The 15,976-nt window shown below is 44.7% G+C and overlaps 1 protein-coding gene across 1 annotated transcript in view; it reads left to right on the top strand.

The window, feature by feature from the left end:
* LOC138489347 (uncharacterized) overlaps positions 1–15,976 on the top strand; it is a 31,926-nt gene that overhangs the window by 80 nt on the left and 15,870 nt on the right. Inside the window, exon 2 of the mRNA XM_069617065.1 lies at positions 5,665–5,739. The gene's annotated coding sequence lies outside the window, so the exon portion shown is untranslated. The remainder of the gene's footprint in view (positions 1–5,664; positions 5,740–15,976) is intronic.

Genomic DNA, 15,976 nt, shown 5'->3' with positions numbered 1-15,976 from the left:
CAGGCACAAGCGTCAACACCACACTCCGTTACCTGTACTTGCAGTGGGCTGGAACTAAAGGGTACGAGGTTTCCTTTATGTGACATGGAGTACCGTTTCAGGGCGTTAGAAAGGACCACCTATATTTTAATTATTTTTTTTAAAGTCAAAGCATCCTTTTTTTAAAATATTTTGTAGCTTCTCCCCTGCTGGGGATTCAAATCTGGGCCCACTGCTAACAATCCAGTGTCACATCTGCATAGCTCTCAGCTCACACGCTTTTGGCGGGTGTCACTGTTGTGATGTGTATACAACATGTATCTTGTACATAGTCATACATGCTCATGCATATGCGTTCTGTAACCTTGAATACACCTTCGTGTATGATTCCTGAATGTCATAGGGAATCGTACACGAAGATGTCTGATTGAGAAAGGTTGGCCCCCTGGGGGCTTCTCCCAAAAAACTCCATGAAATTATAACTACACAGTATCGAGATATATGTATTCCATCAGGCTTCTTAACAGTCACCTGCCTTGTGAAGGGCTGACTCATCCGCCAAGCCTCCTGCAAGCCCATACATTCCAATGGGCGCCTCACCCGCCAAAAACAAAATCTGGAGATTACACCCGCCTTTGTGACACAAATGGTTGAGAGCTATGCATCTAATTGCGCTATTTCACAGGTGCTGGAGTGGCCTTTTTTATTTCAATAGTCATCTTGGGACAAAGCCCATTCCCAAGCAGTCAAAAAGCCCAGCTCTGCAGTGATCTGGAAATTGCTGTAAGCGGAGCAGTGTTTGCAGGTGATGGGAGGCCTGTGTGTGGCTATAAACATGGGCATGGCCCTTAAATGGTGTGAATGGTGGGAGATTGCAAGGGCAGGCTGCATAAACCTGCAAACCGAGGAGCACAATGACCCACTAATGGTGGCTATTTAAATACATGTTCTTTGACTGTTTTGCTACAACTATGGGGTGTAGTGGAGGAAAGGAAGAACCCGGGAATGGGGTTTGACTTGGGGGAGTGATGGTGGGTATGGGGAAGCAGAAAAGGGGGCGGGCAGAGAGAACATCCACTTCTTTTACATTTTTATCTTTTACACTACGGGTCCCGCACTGGAATGTTAAAGAAAACACAATAATATGATGTTGGAAAGCCCCCCACATGGTCACACCAGAAGAACTACAACCCAATGGGGAAAAGGCCCACTACACCTCTTGCAAGGACAACAAGGTTTATTCCCGTACAAAAGGGAAAAGCGCAGAGAAAGAACACTTATGCGGCTGAACGTTCTGCATGGGAAGCACATTATAAAGGTACATAGTGTCATCAGTGACATCATTACATGCAGTAGAAACCTGCGCGGCTGGTTGGTGAGACCCTATACATAGGCCGCCTGCGCCGTAGGGGATGCCAGGCCTTTGGTCCCAACCCCCGTCCTTCCATCGTCTTCCACGTGTCATCATCGGTCACAAGCTGTGCAATTAGCAATTTATTTGCAAACTAAACAACAACGGTGGGGTAGGAGGCTGTAGTCAACAAGAAAAGGTTCTCCCCTCTCCCATGTAGCCGATTATTAGAAGCCCTCCTGTTCTAAAGGGGGCATAAACTTGTTCCTACCTTGTCACGTGTTAAGTAACCATTAGTTATCAGACAAGGGGACTACTGAGGAACTCATCACATAGCTCTGCACGTTGTGGTGGTCAGTATCTTAACCTGTATTCCCTTTAGAGGTCATTATTCCAAAAAAAAAGGGGGGGGGCTCTATATATGCCGGAAGGATGAAAGACCATATGCGAACAGTTCTGATGAAACAAGATTAATTTATGTAACAAAAACCAAATTATATAATACAAATGTGTGTTGAACAGTTCACAGTGACATATATACAAGGGTAAAACAAAAGTAAAATGACATATAACCATGTTGCACTTTAAATCCTCAGTGCTAAACATTTAGTGTGCAGTAAAACGCTAAGCCTAAATCCGGCCTAGATTCTTCTTGCAGTATGTTTTATGTGACATATCATCAAACAGAACAATTACTGGACATGTATGAGTTATCACAAGAAACTAAGGCTCAGTTGCCTCAAAGGTTGGTACATTGAGCAAAGTGTTCATAATAGTTCACACAACTTCAGTGCTCAGGGTTGACTTTCTAGGGTCTGGATTTTTTGGACTTGAAGGATATCTCTGTGTTCAGGCCAACATGCTCTTTAAACATTCATTTAGCACACTAGGAGTTAGAAAAAAGGGGTACACAGTCTGTCCTTAATCTCCATCTGCATGTTTTTAAAGGGGTGCACGTTTCGGTGCTTGAAAGTACTTGTCCAGTACAAGGCACCTTCTTCAGGGCGTCCAGTTGGTAGACCCTGTGTGGGGGAGCAGAGAAAGGTGGGGTTACCTCAGGTTTGGGTAGCTGTTAGTGCAGCTTATATAAATTAATTAGATACGCTCTTTGTACTGGCTATGCTCATGGCGTTGTCGGTATCACAATCCCAAGTGTCCTGGGGATTCCAGGTAGGGTCATGCATTCACATAGGACCTATGGCAAATGGCTTTTGCTGGTGGGCAGTGTGGGACTTCCAGGATTATTCCTCACGGTCTGTAGAGGTAGAAAAAGGGGGGCGACAGGGGAGGGAAGAGAGCAAAAACATAAGTCAATTCTTGCCATAGCCCCTTAAGGTAGAGCGTGTGATGGTAGAGAGCCGGGCAATATTGACAGATTACCTGGTCCTGGTGTCTTGGTAACTGTCTGCGTGTCAGGTGTGCCCCAAGTTTCAGCGGTTTCTGTTTAATTGACGAATTGTGGCCGTGCCCCTGGTCTACTTTCTTCAGTGTGTGCCGAAAATATCTGGGATCAAAGGAAAAGCCTATTACTGCTATGCATACAGTGGTGAAAGGGTGAGAGAACATGTGCGTGTCTCCCATATTCTCCCGGTTCAGGACGTGCGCAGAGGCGTGGAATGTGTCAGAGGTTGCCTCGTCTTACCGAAGTGGAGAGAGCACCTGGGCATCTGCTTCCTGCTGCTTCGCTCGCATCTGCTGTCTGTGTCTATCCGAGCACTGCACAAGGGTTCTGTGCGCTCGGATGCCGCCGGGTCGTTATGGTGACCGTGCGGAGCAGGGAGGAATTACATCGGTGCCACGTTACGAGTCGTAGCGTGGCGTGCCTCCTGATTGGTGGTTGCGTGCTCCACTGGGATTGGAGAACTCCTAGGGGTGACGCGAAAAGGAGGGACGTCCCTCCGAGTGTTGAGCTCCCGCCGGTGGGTTATGGGCTTGTTGCATGGCGTGGCTTCTGATAGGCTGCTACATGTGTCACTGGCAATGGAGAGCATCTGGGTGTAGCGCGAGTGTGGGCGTACCTCAGTGTGTGTTGTGCTCCTGTCGGTGAGGGCGTAGGAGTCTATCTCGGGGCTGCGCCACAGAGTGGTGAGTAACTAGTATGGGCTGCATGCCTGCAGCGATAGGGTAAGTAAATACATTTCCTAGATTAAAATGGCCAGAGGATGGTGTCTATTACCACTATGTCCCGTCTGGCATGTAAGTACGAGGTTTAGGGTCTGTCTTAGAGGGAGTGTGCCACCAAAAATCCCTTTTAGTGGCCGGTAGTGTGCATGGTGGACCTAATCTGCGTGGAAAAGGGGGGTAGACAAATCTGCAGGACGTGAATGTGTTGTCTGTCCCTCTAGTTGGTAGCGAAACTACGTATGTTGCTGCAAGCATCTATGTTCAGAATATGCTTGGTTGAAATGACTCATTAAGCCTGTGGTGATATGTGTCCAGTCGATGTATCCATCTGGACTCCCGATGTAGAAGGCTTTTCGAGGGGTTGGGGCCTCCCTTCACTTTCTCCAGCACCCACCAGAGAAGATCGTTGGGTGTGTGTTTGGCTGCGATGAAATGAGTCACCAGAGGGGCGGTTATATTCTTGCACTGTATCCTTGAGCGATGTTCTGAGATGCGTAGGTTGACTGCTCTCATGGTCTGGCCCACATACTTCATGCCACACGGGCACTGAATGCAGTATACCACACACTCGCTTTTACAGTTTGTGTGGTCTCGGAGATGCCATTCACGTTGCCCTATTTGGAATGATTTCATTTTACCCGTGAATCTGCATGCAGCACAGTTTCCACATGGGTAATGACCTTGTAGTGGTCGTAAAACCCTTTGAGATTGATGTCTCAGGTCAGGCTGGAACAGAGAGTGGACCAGGGACTCCTTGAGGTTCTTCCCTCTTTTGGAGGTAAAACGCGGTGGTGGATCCTCTGGTAGATTTAATTTGGCTAAATGCCAGTGTTTCCTTATGCTTTTCTTCATTTGCGTTGTGTGAAGTCCATGTGTGATCACACATGTCAGCCGGTCTTCTACTCCTGCGGTTTGTCGTGTTGTGTTATCATGTTCCAATAGTGTGTCTCTGTTGGTGTGTAGAGCTTGTTTGGCTGCTTGTTTGAGTGTAGATACTGGATATCCTCTGGTCTTTAGCCTGTTAGAGAGGTCTTGCCATCCTTCTCATGGGATCCCATTGTTCACAGACACTCAGCCCCCTTCCAGTGGCCTTGCAGGGCACATTCTTCCCAGGGGCTGAACGTTTGCAACATTTTATGTGAATGAAAGGTTTATGGATTTTTGTAGCTCCGGCCTTTCTCATCAGGGCCTGGGATGCAACCTATTCCTTTACTTATGTTCGCGGCCTAGGCCTGGGGTGCTGACTGTCGCGCTATGGCTGCTAATATCTAAGATGGCTGCTATTCTCACATTTTTGTGGCACCTATAAAGCATGCAATAATGTAATCGTGCAGAAACCTTAAGGGCACCCCCTTGTGCCCTCGATCTCTCACAGTACCTGCAGCAGCCTTTGCCTTAACCTTGGGGGTGTGGGAAGATTGTGTCCCTTTCCCAACATTCCCCCCTTTTGTTAATTCTACATTAACAAACTTCCCTAATAAGCCCATCCTTATGTGTCCCAGAGACAGACGCCTTTGCGTCAAAGGAAGTTCCCTTTTTATTGCATTTACTCGGGGAGGATTTGTTTAATTATGGTTAACACAAATGAAAGTTGCTGTCAAAGGCAGCAGCACATATATACAGAAAAAGAGGACTGGTTAGTACTTCATTACATAGGAGTGCACATACTTTACAGTGGTTTATGATCAGTAAAATCTAACAGAGCCATCTTGTGTACACTTTTCCGTGTACATGTCCTTGTCAGGAAGGACTTCCCTTGAATTAGTAACTAAACCAAACACAGGGGAGCCACGAAACCTAGACCATATGTCGCTCTTCCCCAAACCACAAACATTAACCCGATCCTCTACCTTCCATATTAGAACAGACACTAGACGAAGTAAAAATGGAACCCATTTAACCAAGATGACTGCTAAAATCCATTGTCGCAAACAGAAACTTAATTTCCTTATTTCGTTTTTTAACCTTCATTCCCCCTTTTGGTGATACCAATCACCATACCCTTAATGGTCATGCGCCATCTCTGCACACGGACACAAAGGTAAAGGCGGATGTGAGGGCAGAATAGGAGCCAATGATCTAGACTCGGGTAGTGTAACAATATCTCTTGTATATTAGAGTAAAGACACTGAGTCAGAGAGTAGTTTTATGGGAGATGTTTGTTACCCAACACTTTTATTAACATTAACTTTTCTCTTTCTTTCTTTTAGGAAAAGGATACATCTTTGTTTCGATTTCTTCAAAATTTATCTTCCAAGGACTTCTTTCCCAGAGAAGATATTTAGGTAAGTGAGCTTGAAGATTCTCACTGTCCCGCTACTCTTTCATTTTACTTCTCTGTTTGTCTCTTTACAACAAGTTCTATTAAGTTGCTTTCTTTCCTTTCACATTGTTACTTTGTCTCTTTTCTCTTTCTCTTTTACTTCTCTGTTTCTGTTTCTTTAGTACAGGCTTTGATTTAGTTGCTTTCTTTTCTTTCCATTCTACAATGTCTCTTTCCCCTTTACTCTACTCCTTGTTCTTTCTGGAGACTGTAATTTTAAAAAATAACGTTCTGACAATAACAAATCCTGTCTTGTTTTTATGAGGGATCGTCCATTGTACTAACAACGGTTGCAAATGACTGCAGAGAGTCGCTCGGTAATTGTAGTGCAGATTCCTTTTCCACTAATCAGCCTTTCATCTGCTGCTGGCAACCCAAAACTATGGCCTCTCATTCGCTTTAACCGCACTGGATTCACGTACCTTTTTTGTGACACCCCTTTTCAGCTACCTTGCTTACTGACCTTCGACGCGCTCACCGTATCTTTTCCTGATCTTCGGATCAGCTGTATTCCTTTAACCAATGTCTCGTTGACTCCACCTCCTTGAACTCCTGCTCTTCACCTCGTATGCGACCTCGTCTCGACGAGGCTTCAGCTGGGAGTCAGCTGATTATAAAAGGAGGTTCCCTTCTTAGGACTGGAAACGATAGACACGCCACTGCTGCCGTAACTTCTCCAACAGCGGAGCTCGTATCTCGCCGAGCATCGAATTCTTCAATTAACACCTCATACGGCGACGAACATTCGCCATATCAACTGGATCTAAACTTTTTCATAGCGCAACGAGTTCAGCAACATGACATTAACATTTTTTTCTCTCTCCCTCTTCAATACGCCCACACGTAACCGTCACTCTGCGTTTCTTCTTGTTCCTTGGTGGTCACCTAGCAACCAAGACCAAGCAGCCCACATATTAAAAAAAAAAGCACCTCATGAGCTTCTTCTTGTTTTGTAAACATAAACACAGCATGATACTAAGGGATTCATGGTACTAAGGCACTTGTTTCCAGATTTTTATAATTACTTTAAGAGCCATTAACTAAGACCTCATCACAGGTAGGAAGCATTGAAACGGCAAAGGAGGAGAATTTCCTAATACACTTCATTAAAACATATACAAAAATATAAAAAAGCAAAATAACAACAATGAATGGCAAAAGTATTTTCAGTAGTGAGAAAGCCCATTCAGGCAAGTTCAGAGACCATCCAGCAAACCAGTGTCTGGTGGTACCTTCTTCTGCAGATAGACGTTTCTGTAGATAATAAAGCACTGTAATAGCCTGATTCAGAGAGACATTTTCTAGCATTATTTGAGCAATGGAAGTACAGAAAGTACTTCTTATTAATTGACAAACTTCTCCTGATCATGCTGTCAAAATGGCCAAGGAAAGGTATTTAAATGAATCAACTGGTTCGATTTCCGTTTGGTTTAATCGCCATTTAAATTTCTCTTTCTTGGCATCAGGCCCCTTTTTAGGGTAAGTATCTTTGTTTTATTGGTAATGATTTCCAGATTTTCTCTGCTGCGTATTCCGCCAAATTGTTCAGTTGCCGTTGTAGATCGATTGCAGTAAAGTCCATTAAGACCAAATCATCTGCATGTAGCAAGTGAGTGTTCTTAGTTTTACCAACTTTTGGTGGAAAGCTTCTGATATTATCCATGTATTTGCCAAGGCCCCTTTACAAAACCTGCCTGAAATAGGTCTGTTTGGCCATTCGATACAGACCATTCATTCAATCTTTTAAGAAGCAATGATGCATATAGATTTCCCATCACGTCCATCAGGGCATTTAGGCGGTAGTCTTTAGGATCACTCCTATTTCAGTTTTTAAAAATTGGAATTATGTGTTATGTTTTCCACGACGGTGGTATTGATTTAGATGCCAACACATTCTTTAATACCATGTCCAGCAGACTCGCCCATTACTCTGGATTTTCCTTCAAAGACACATTGGATCATCAGGAACCCAGAGCACGCGATGGCTTTAGCGTTTAATCTTGTTCAATAAGTCTTCCCGGTCATATGGCAATACCCAATTTGTATTGATTCTTTTGGGAGGCTTCCAAATGGGGCCAGGTCTTTAAATAATGATCCAAAGAAGGAGCCCCAGCTCGCCTTAGTCACCCTGTTAATTGATGGCACTGTTGGCGCTGGTTCAGTGATCTAATCCTAGCCCAAATGTCCGTTGTTGATTTCTTGGACAATGCTCTTGGCATCCTTTCCGTGTCTTGTTGAATAAGAGCATGTTTGTGATTGATTAGTGAGCCAATGTCTGTATTTGTTTTTAGCTCGTTTGATCATATTCCTTATACTTCCTTGAAGGAGTTTCTTTAAGGCTCGGATTGTTTGCCTCATCGCCATTCTTTTTTTAACCAGCATTTTGTCTTATATGTTCATGGGTTTTTTGATTAGGGTTGAGTGCAGAAAAGGGCAATGATAGGAGTGTAGTCCACCATTTCAGAGGGCCCACCTATTTTTTCCTTTTACAGACTCCCAGAATAAATTGCAATAGTTTGTTCTATTGCTGATTTATTCATCCTCAGCCTACCTCCATTGTTTGTCACTTCACCCTCCAACAGCTGTCTCAGAATATGTCACTTTAAATCTTGAGTCCATGTCAGTTTTAACCAGTTGAATACCTCGAGGGAGACTGTCTTCTATTAAATTCCTGGTCACAAAGACATAGGGCCTCATTACGAGTCAGCCGGCCCGAAAATAATGGTGGCGGTAAACCCGCCGCCACCGTTGTTTCCGGACCGGCTGATCTTGGGTTCTGCACGTGGGAAGTGTCACTCCCGTCAGGTCTGATCTGGCGGGTTTAACACCACCCGCCTGCGGGCGGACATGGAAACACGGGCTCTGTCATAGACGGAGCCAGTGTTTCCATGGTCCCCATCTCCATGGAGTCCTGTGGGACTCCATGGGGGATGGGGACTTACAGAATTCCGCCTCCGGAATTCCTGGGTCACCGGGGTTGTAATGCAATGGTAATTCCGGGAATCACGGAGGCAGAATGGTAATACGAGTCCGGCAGTAACCTGATGTTTTTTTCGGCTCAGTTACCGCCGGACTTGTAATGAGGCCCAATAGTCTATTACTGAGAACTCTTTGCCAGGTTTGATGGCTGACATTAGTCTTTTCAAAATAACCATTCATAACATGGATGTCACAGCTTTTCATCAGTTCTTCCCACTCAAGACCTTTTTGTTCATGCTGATTTCTTAATTTCAAATTCCCTTTCTCCATGTGTCTGATCCAAGGCGGATATGGTAAATTGAAGTCTCTACATACAATAATAGATGGCTTCTCCATGGAATAAGCTTCATCAATTGTTTCAGCCATTGGGTCCAGTAAGTTTTTGTTGTTTGTAATGGGCAGACTCCAGTAGATATTGATTAATGTCAAATGATGTTCCAAGGGCTCTCCTTGTTTGAGACTCTTGTTTTTGTTTCGCAAAGTGGTCTGTTGTATGTATGGTCCTCCTGTTCGTATAGTTAATTATTTTGTAGCCATCTTCAGTATTAATCATAGTCAGGAGGCCTGCCCTAGGTCTACCAGCCTCCCCTATGATTGCCAGGTTGCCCAAGGTAGTGAATCATTCTAAGGAAGGCTACGATCTTAACCATGTTCCTTGGAGGCATACAAAATCAAAATAGCCCCAGTGTAGATCTCCAGCCCGCAGTAAATGTGAAAAACCTCTGGTGTTCCAGGAGGCGAGTCGTACGTGTTTTTTGGGTTGTCTGGGCGAGGTCCCTGCTATTTGGTATGTTTGGTCACCAAAGCAGCTGGAAGCCACGCCTAGGAGTCTTTATGTACTTGTTTATATTCCCTTTTCCTTGTCTGCACTTTTCCTTATTCACAATTGATAGTCAGTTAAGTTCCGTATCTGCTCACCTGATGGCCAGACCACTTCGTATTCAAGATTCTTCCTTCCCTCTGTAGAGTTTTTATGATCGTGTTCTAGGTCGATTGTCTCTGCCCTTATTCCTCCGCTAGATGGTATCTTGCGTTCTCCTAGGCTCTCCACTGATTTTTGGGGTATGAGTGCTCCTTCTCCACAGCATTTCTCCACCAGCCTTGTCGCTAGATCTGTGAGGTCAAAGCCCAGCATTAAGAAGCTTGACGCACAGGAGAGCATTAGAGTTTTCACCACTATGGATCGAAGATGGAAATGGACCAGATCCGCCCTATTCGCCTGTCTAAATTCACTTATGGCAAAGTTAAGTCTTCTGTGTTCATTTGGCTTAGTTGAGGGATGCAGTGACAGTCTGACCCAGTACTCCAGATAAGATTTGGAAGTGAGAGTATTTTACTCCCTGTTTTTTTAAAGTTGGGAGTAAAATTATTTTTTAGAGAGTAAAAATGTAAGTGCAATTCCCAATGAAAGTATTTTATAAGGGAGTCAAATATTTTAACTGAGAAAAGGAAATGTTTTTGTAATATTTATTTATACCAAGTTATTCATGCACATTAAAAGATACATGTTTCTTTCTTCCAGTCGGGCAGTTAAAATAGTTTCTTCCTGTGGTACTACGTGCATTACTGGTCCAAACATATCCATGAAGCTGTGAGGGTGAAAGCAGGGGCGCAAGATTCTACAGGTCTTTTTCCTGTTTTTTGTTGTGAGTATTTTTACTCTCTATTTGTATTTTTTGGTTGTATATGCCAATTTTTTTTTAAGAGTAAAAGTGGCCGATAAACACCTTCTCTGTAGGGCTGGTCTGACCACACTATATCTGTTTAGTATAAAATCATCTCCTTCGTCCACCTCTCTTTCGAACCTTCGACTTCTGTCATAATACTTGACCCATCCCAAAGCATCAAGTCATGTGAAATGCTCACAGTCAAACTCCCATTGGTCAACTCAAACACTTTAACCCTTCATTTGATCTACAGACCACCAGGTCCCATCGGAACATTTGAAGAGCATATATCTACTATACTCTCAAATAATCTTAAAGATACATCGCAAGTCCTACTCCTAGGTGATCTCAATTTAGGTTTCAATGACCTGCTTGACAAACCAGCTATTAATATTGCCACTATCCTGACCGAACGTGGCCTAATCCAAAAAGTCTTCTCACCCACTCATAATAAAAGAAGAATACTAGACTAGGTGGCAGACTTTAACTGCCATGCCAACATCACCTTGATCTCCCCACTAACCTGGACAGACCACTCATTGGTGTCCTTGGCGCTTAATAAAATCAGACCTCTCCCCACCATGATACCAACCGCCCGTCCACCCTAACTAGAAATAAAAAAGAATATTGCCCCCAGATTTTCTTAGATATTTCCTTTCCCGGTCCCCAAGGAGGTCCTCCTTGGTAGTGAGGCACAACCAGTGTGAATCTATTAAATATATAAGAACTGGTTACCCTAGCTGCCTTCCAATAGGGTTGACAGCAGCGGGACAGGCATGCACTCAATAATAATGCTTGACAATGAAGAAAAATACTCCCTGTTACATAATTATACCTATAAATCTAAACGGTTCCCTTCTGGTTCTTCTTTTTCTTATTTTCATGCTTCAGATATCTCCTCTTTGATTTTCTCTGGGCTCCTGAATTTGTTAGAAAATGTGCATAGGGTGACAACTCTTTAGCTGATTAATATGGACCCATTTCTCTTCCGTCAGTTCTCCTTTGGGGGTGCGGATTCTGTAGGCGACAGGTGAAAATGTATCTACAATTTCAAAAGGACCTTGCCAGCTTGGCTCTTTGGTCTGGTTCCTTTGGAAATTGTACAAGTAGACCCTGTCTCCTACTTGGTATTCCTTTTTGATTGTTTTTAAATCATATTGAGTGTTCATACCCTCTGCAGATCTTTCCAGATTCCGCTCAGCGTACGCAAAAGCATGTTGAAGGTGTTTTCTTAGATTCTCAACATACTCGTGAGTTGTGGAGGAGTTTATCAGTGTCTGCTCTTGTGTATTATAGAGCAGGTGCTGAGGTAGCACCATCCTTTGTCCAGTCATCAGCTCAAATGGAGACATCTTAGTTGCAGAAGAAGGTGTAGATCTGATGGCCATCAGGACAAGCTGTAATCAGATGTCCCAACTTGGCCCAGAATCTGCCACAAACTTTTTTAGAATGCTTACAATGGTTTTATTGTACCTCTCAACTCAACCACTAGAGGACTGTGGTATGCAATGTGAAGTTTCCTTTTTACCCCAAGTATCTCCCACATCTTTGTCATCACTTTGCTGGTGAAGTGACTACCTCGGTCTGACTCAATCCTTTGGGGTAGGCCAAAACGCGAAAAGATGTGGTTGATCATCAGGGCAGCTGCTGTTTCTGCCTTGCAATTTGGGGCCGGGAGACATTCCACCCATTTGGTAAAAAAAGCATGTTACTGTTAACATGTACTTGTTCCCCCTAGAGGAGCGAAACACGGGCCCGATGAAATCTACTTGTAAAGCTGACCATGGCAGTGTCATCCCCCTATTCTGGCGGGGAGCTCGGTGAGTGAGTGAAGTTGGCTGAAATTGTGCACACACCAGACACCCCTTCAAGTATTGGTCAAGGTCCTGCCCCATGTGTGACCAGTATGCAACCTCTCGCAAGATTTCTAAAGTAGTGTGAAACCCCTGATGACCGCTGTGGCGCATCATGGGTGTGACTTGGCACCAGGCTTCAGAATGAGGTAGGGACCACCCACTGGTCACAGCCAGATATGGATCTCCTTACAAACAAACCGTCTTGGATTCGGAAAATTTTTGGACATTTCATCAACACTCTGAGGTCCTCTTTCTCAATGTAATCGGTATCCGTCAGGGGAAAGTTCTCAGGGTCCTCAATGTGTTGATAAACTTTACCAATAATCGGATACCCTTTTTGTGCTGTGATTAAATCAGCATCTGGGGTCTCCTTACTCCACTGGGCATTTGAGAGTTCATTGTGAGCATTTGTCTGGGACCTAGTGATCTCAGTGACCTCGATTTCCCCCAACAGGGACTCGATCTCGAGGAGATCCCCCCCCCCTCCCTGGATGGCTCTGGTTTTGGCCAGCTGATCAACTAGGTTGTTTCCAGTTTTGTCTGGCCCCTCTATTCGGCAATGACCCATAATCTTCTTCCAATTGATGGTCATCCCAATATTTTGGATTAGCTTGCCATGTTTCAGTGGTTTGTTATTAGCACATAGCATGCCTCTGGTTTTCCAATTAACCTGGTGCTCCACGAACCCGTTCCGGACATAAACTGAATTGGTGATTATGACCAGTTTGTGAAGTTGGTGTTGGATGGCAGTGAGGATGGCCTGATGAACCGCCATCAACTCTGCCACCTGACTACTACGGGGACCGATTTTGTACCCAGCAGAGGGTTCAGGGGCATCATTCACCCAGGCGTTCCCAATGCCGGCCACCAGTTCCTTCTCCCTGTTGTTGTCAACATGGTAGGAGCACCCGTCCACATAAACTGTGGGCATTCCCTGGCACTTGTCTTCTTCATAGACTTTGTGCAGAGAATTCAGGCACGCCTCCATGTTGTCCTGGGTTTTAAGACTTTCATCCTCCAGACAGTTTTCTCTGGCACAATCATGCAAGTCAGCCAGACATTGCGCGAAGCAACTCTTCTTGTTTTGGCCATATCTGACCTCCACAGGAAAGCCTTGCATTGACAGAATCCAGGAACTAATTCTGGAATTACTCACATTTCCGGCCCGAATTCTGTTACTTTGGAGGTATTCCAAAGGCTGGTGTGGAGTCTCCACTATGATGTGTTCCCCCTGGATAAACGGGCGGTAATTCTTCAACGCCCACACCGTTGCCAGGAGTGCCTTCTCACAATCGTTGAATTGTTCCTCCACAGAGGTTAAAGTCGTGCTTGCATAGGAGATGACATTATTTACTGTGTCATGCTTTTGATATAATACTGCTGTCAAGCATGTATTCGAGAACCCTATCTCCAAGAAGAACTCCTTGTTTTTGACAGGGTAAACTAGACAAGGCGCTTGTGAGAGGCTTCTTTTGAGTTGCTTTACTGCCTCGGCTTGTTCTGGACCCCACTCCCACTTGACCCCCGCTTCAACAGATGGATCAGGGGTCTTGTGATCTCTGCATAATCCTCAATGAACTTCTTTAAGTTTTAGGAGTGCTTCCACTTTCTTCTCCTGGGGACAGAGACCCTCAGGAGTTATTTCATGTCCCAAGAAGTTGACACAGGTTCTGCACCACTGTGCCTTTTGGAAGGATAGTTTTGTTCTGGCAACCCTCAACTGTGTCACAACATAATGGATTTCCGCTGTGTGTTCCTCCACAGTTGCGCTTTTTATCAGGACATCGTCCTCATAGGTCAGGTTACCCCTTTCACCCAAGTCGGGCATGGCCTTATGTAGGAAGATGTTGAATTTGTTGTTGCCAGAGTTGATGTATCAGAAGGGAGTCCGGGTCCAGGTGTACTGCTGCCCCCCAAAGGTAAAGGCCAGCTTGTATTGGTCCTCCCTACTGACGGGCACGGTCAAGTACCCATTGATCAGGTCAATGCAGTGTACACCCTTTTGACCCCTGGATATGGGCCAGCCACTGGTCAATGTAGGGGAGGGGCCATTGGAACATGTGGACCCGTTTATTTAGCTCCCTAAGGTCGGCACAGACTCTCCACTGGCCATTCGGTTTTAAAATCTCCAGCACCAGATTATTAAAGGTGTTGTGGACTGGACAAATTATCCCACGGGAGGTTTTTGATGATTTCCGTCAGGGACTCCATGGATGCGAGAGGCAAGCAGTATTGCTTTACAAACACTGGAGTAATTCCAGGGTCTGTGGGAATTGTAGTGTGGATTTCGGTGCAACCACAGTCATACGAGTCCACCGCAAAGATATCTTGAAAATCTAAGAACACTTGTTTCAAGTTTTGCTTTTGCTCCAGAGTCTCACAGGCATCAGCTAGGTTGACTCGCTCTGCAACCATTTGCCTGAAGCCTGGAAAGACTTCCGGTTTTGCTATCTCAGCGGCTTCCTCTATCTGGGTGGGGAGGTCCCTAGTTAGAGTATTGACCTGGACAGAGGGTTTCGGGTAGGAGGGGCTGTCATTGTGGACCTGGAAGATCACCTCATCCTGCCTTATGTCACAGGTCACCTCTTCTCACCGTAAGGGTAGAAAGAGTACACCAGGAAATTCCCCCCTTGCCGGGTGAAGATCCTGTCTGGTGGTAGGACATTGTCACTATCATCGTCAAAACAGTCATTGGGGATTGGTCCTATCAGTTCATTTCCTAGATCCATGGAAAAATGTCGGTCATCAACCGCCATTGCAATAATGGTGCCTGCGCCCAGAGTGATAGTCCTAGGGTCGCTGTTATCCATCAATATTGGAATGGTGTTGTGTTCTACATTGACTAAATTTGTTGGGCTTAACCCCAACCCCTGCTGTTGGAGATGGGTGTTGAGGTGTACATATGCGTCAGGATTTTGCAGTTTCTGTCCTCTTTTAATTTTAATTCAAGTGGGAATAGTCGGGTCGGTCCTGGGATGGCGACAATCTCTCCAATTTGAACTTCAACTGCATACAGCAGCAATTGGGCAGACCAAAATTCTTTTTCTGAATCATCAAAGTCCATAGGATTACCCCGTAGTCGGGACCAGACATAGTTTATCAGGTCCAAATTAATGGCAAAACGATTGAGAATGTCACTGCCTAAATGGAATGCAGCATGGACATCTCACACAACCCAACAATTCTGTTCTATGCTTTTGTTTCCTATAGAAATTTTGAGCATACACCTGCTAGGCAGGAGATGTTTGGAATTGGGAGTTTCCAGGCCCATTTCCCACTTGTCGATCAATTTAAATGTGGGAATGGCTGGATCTTTTGAGAGCTGTCTGAACGTGGCTTCGCTGAAGAAGCTCTTACCATTGTTCACGCATACTCGGGCGAGAACAAACTCCTTCCCCTCATTTAACTGAATAGGGAGGAACAACTGTTCTCTAATTTTCTGAATATCAGCTAAACTTTGAGCTGGTTTCTCATCACTTCTGACTATAGAAGTGGGGTTTTCAGATTGTGAATCAGTATAACATTTCCAGTGTGGAATGCCACTTGAGACTGGAAGGAAGGTTGATTTTCAGGAATGGAGAGGAATCCCGTCACCAGTTTGTTGTCCTACAGCAATTACTGTCACGTCAGGTATTTGATTGTTCTGGAAATGAAACTCAATATGATCTGCTTTTTATTTTATTTATTCTTTAATGTG

Source organism: Ambystoma mexicanum, chromosome 9, assembly GCF_040938575.1.
Source record: "Ambystoma mexicanum isolate Mex_15411 chromosome 9, UKY_AmexF1_1, whole genome shotgun sequence".
Lineage (NCBI taxonomy): Eukaryota > Metazoa > Chordata > Amphibia > Caudata > Ambystomatidae > Ambystoma > Ambystoma mexicanum.
The sequence above is the reverse complement of the archived record's forward strand: the minus strand, read 5'-3'. Positions and strand labels throughout refer to the sequence as shown.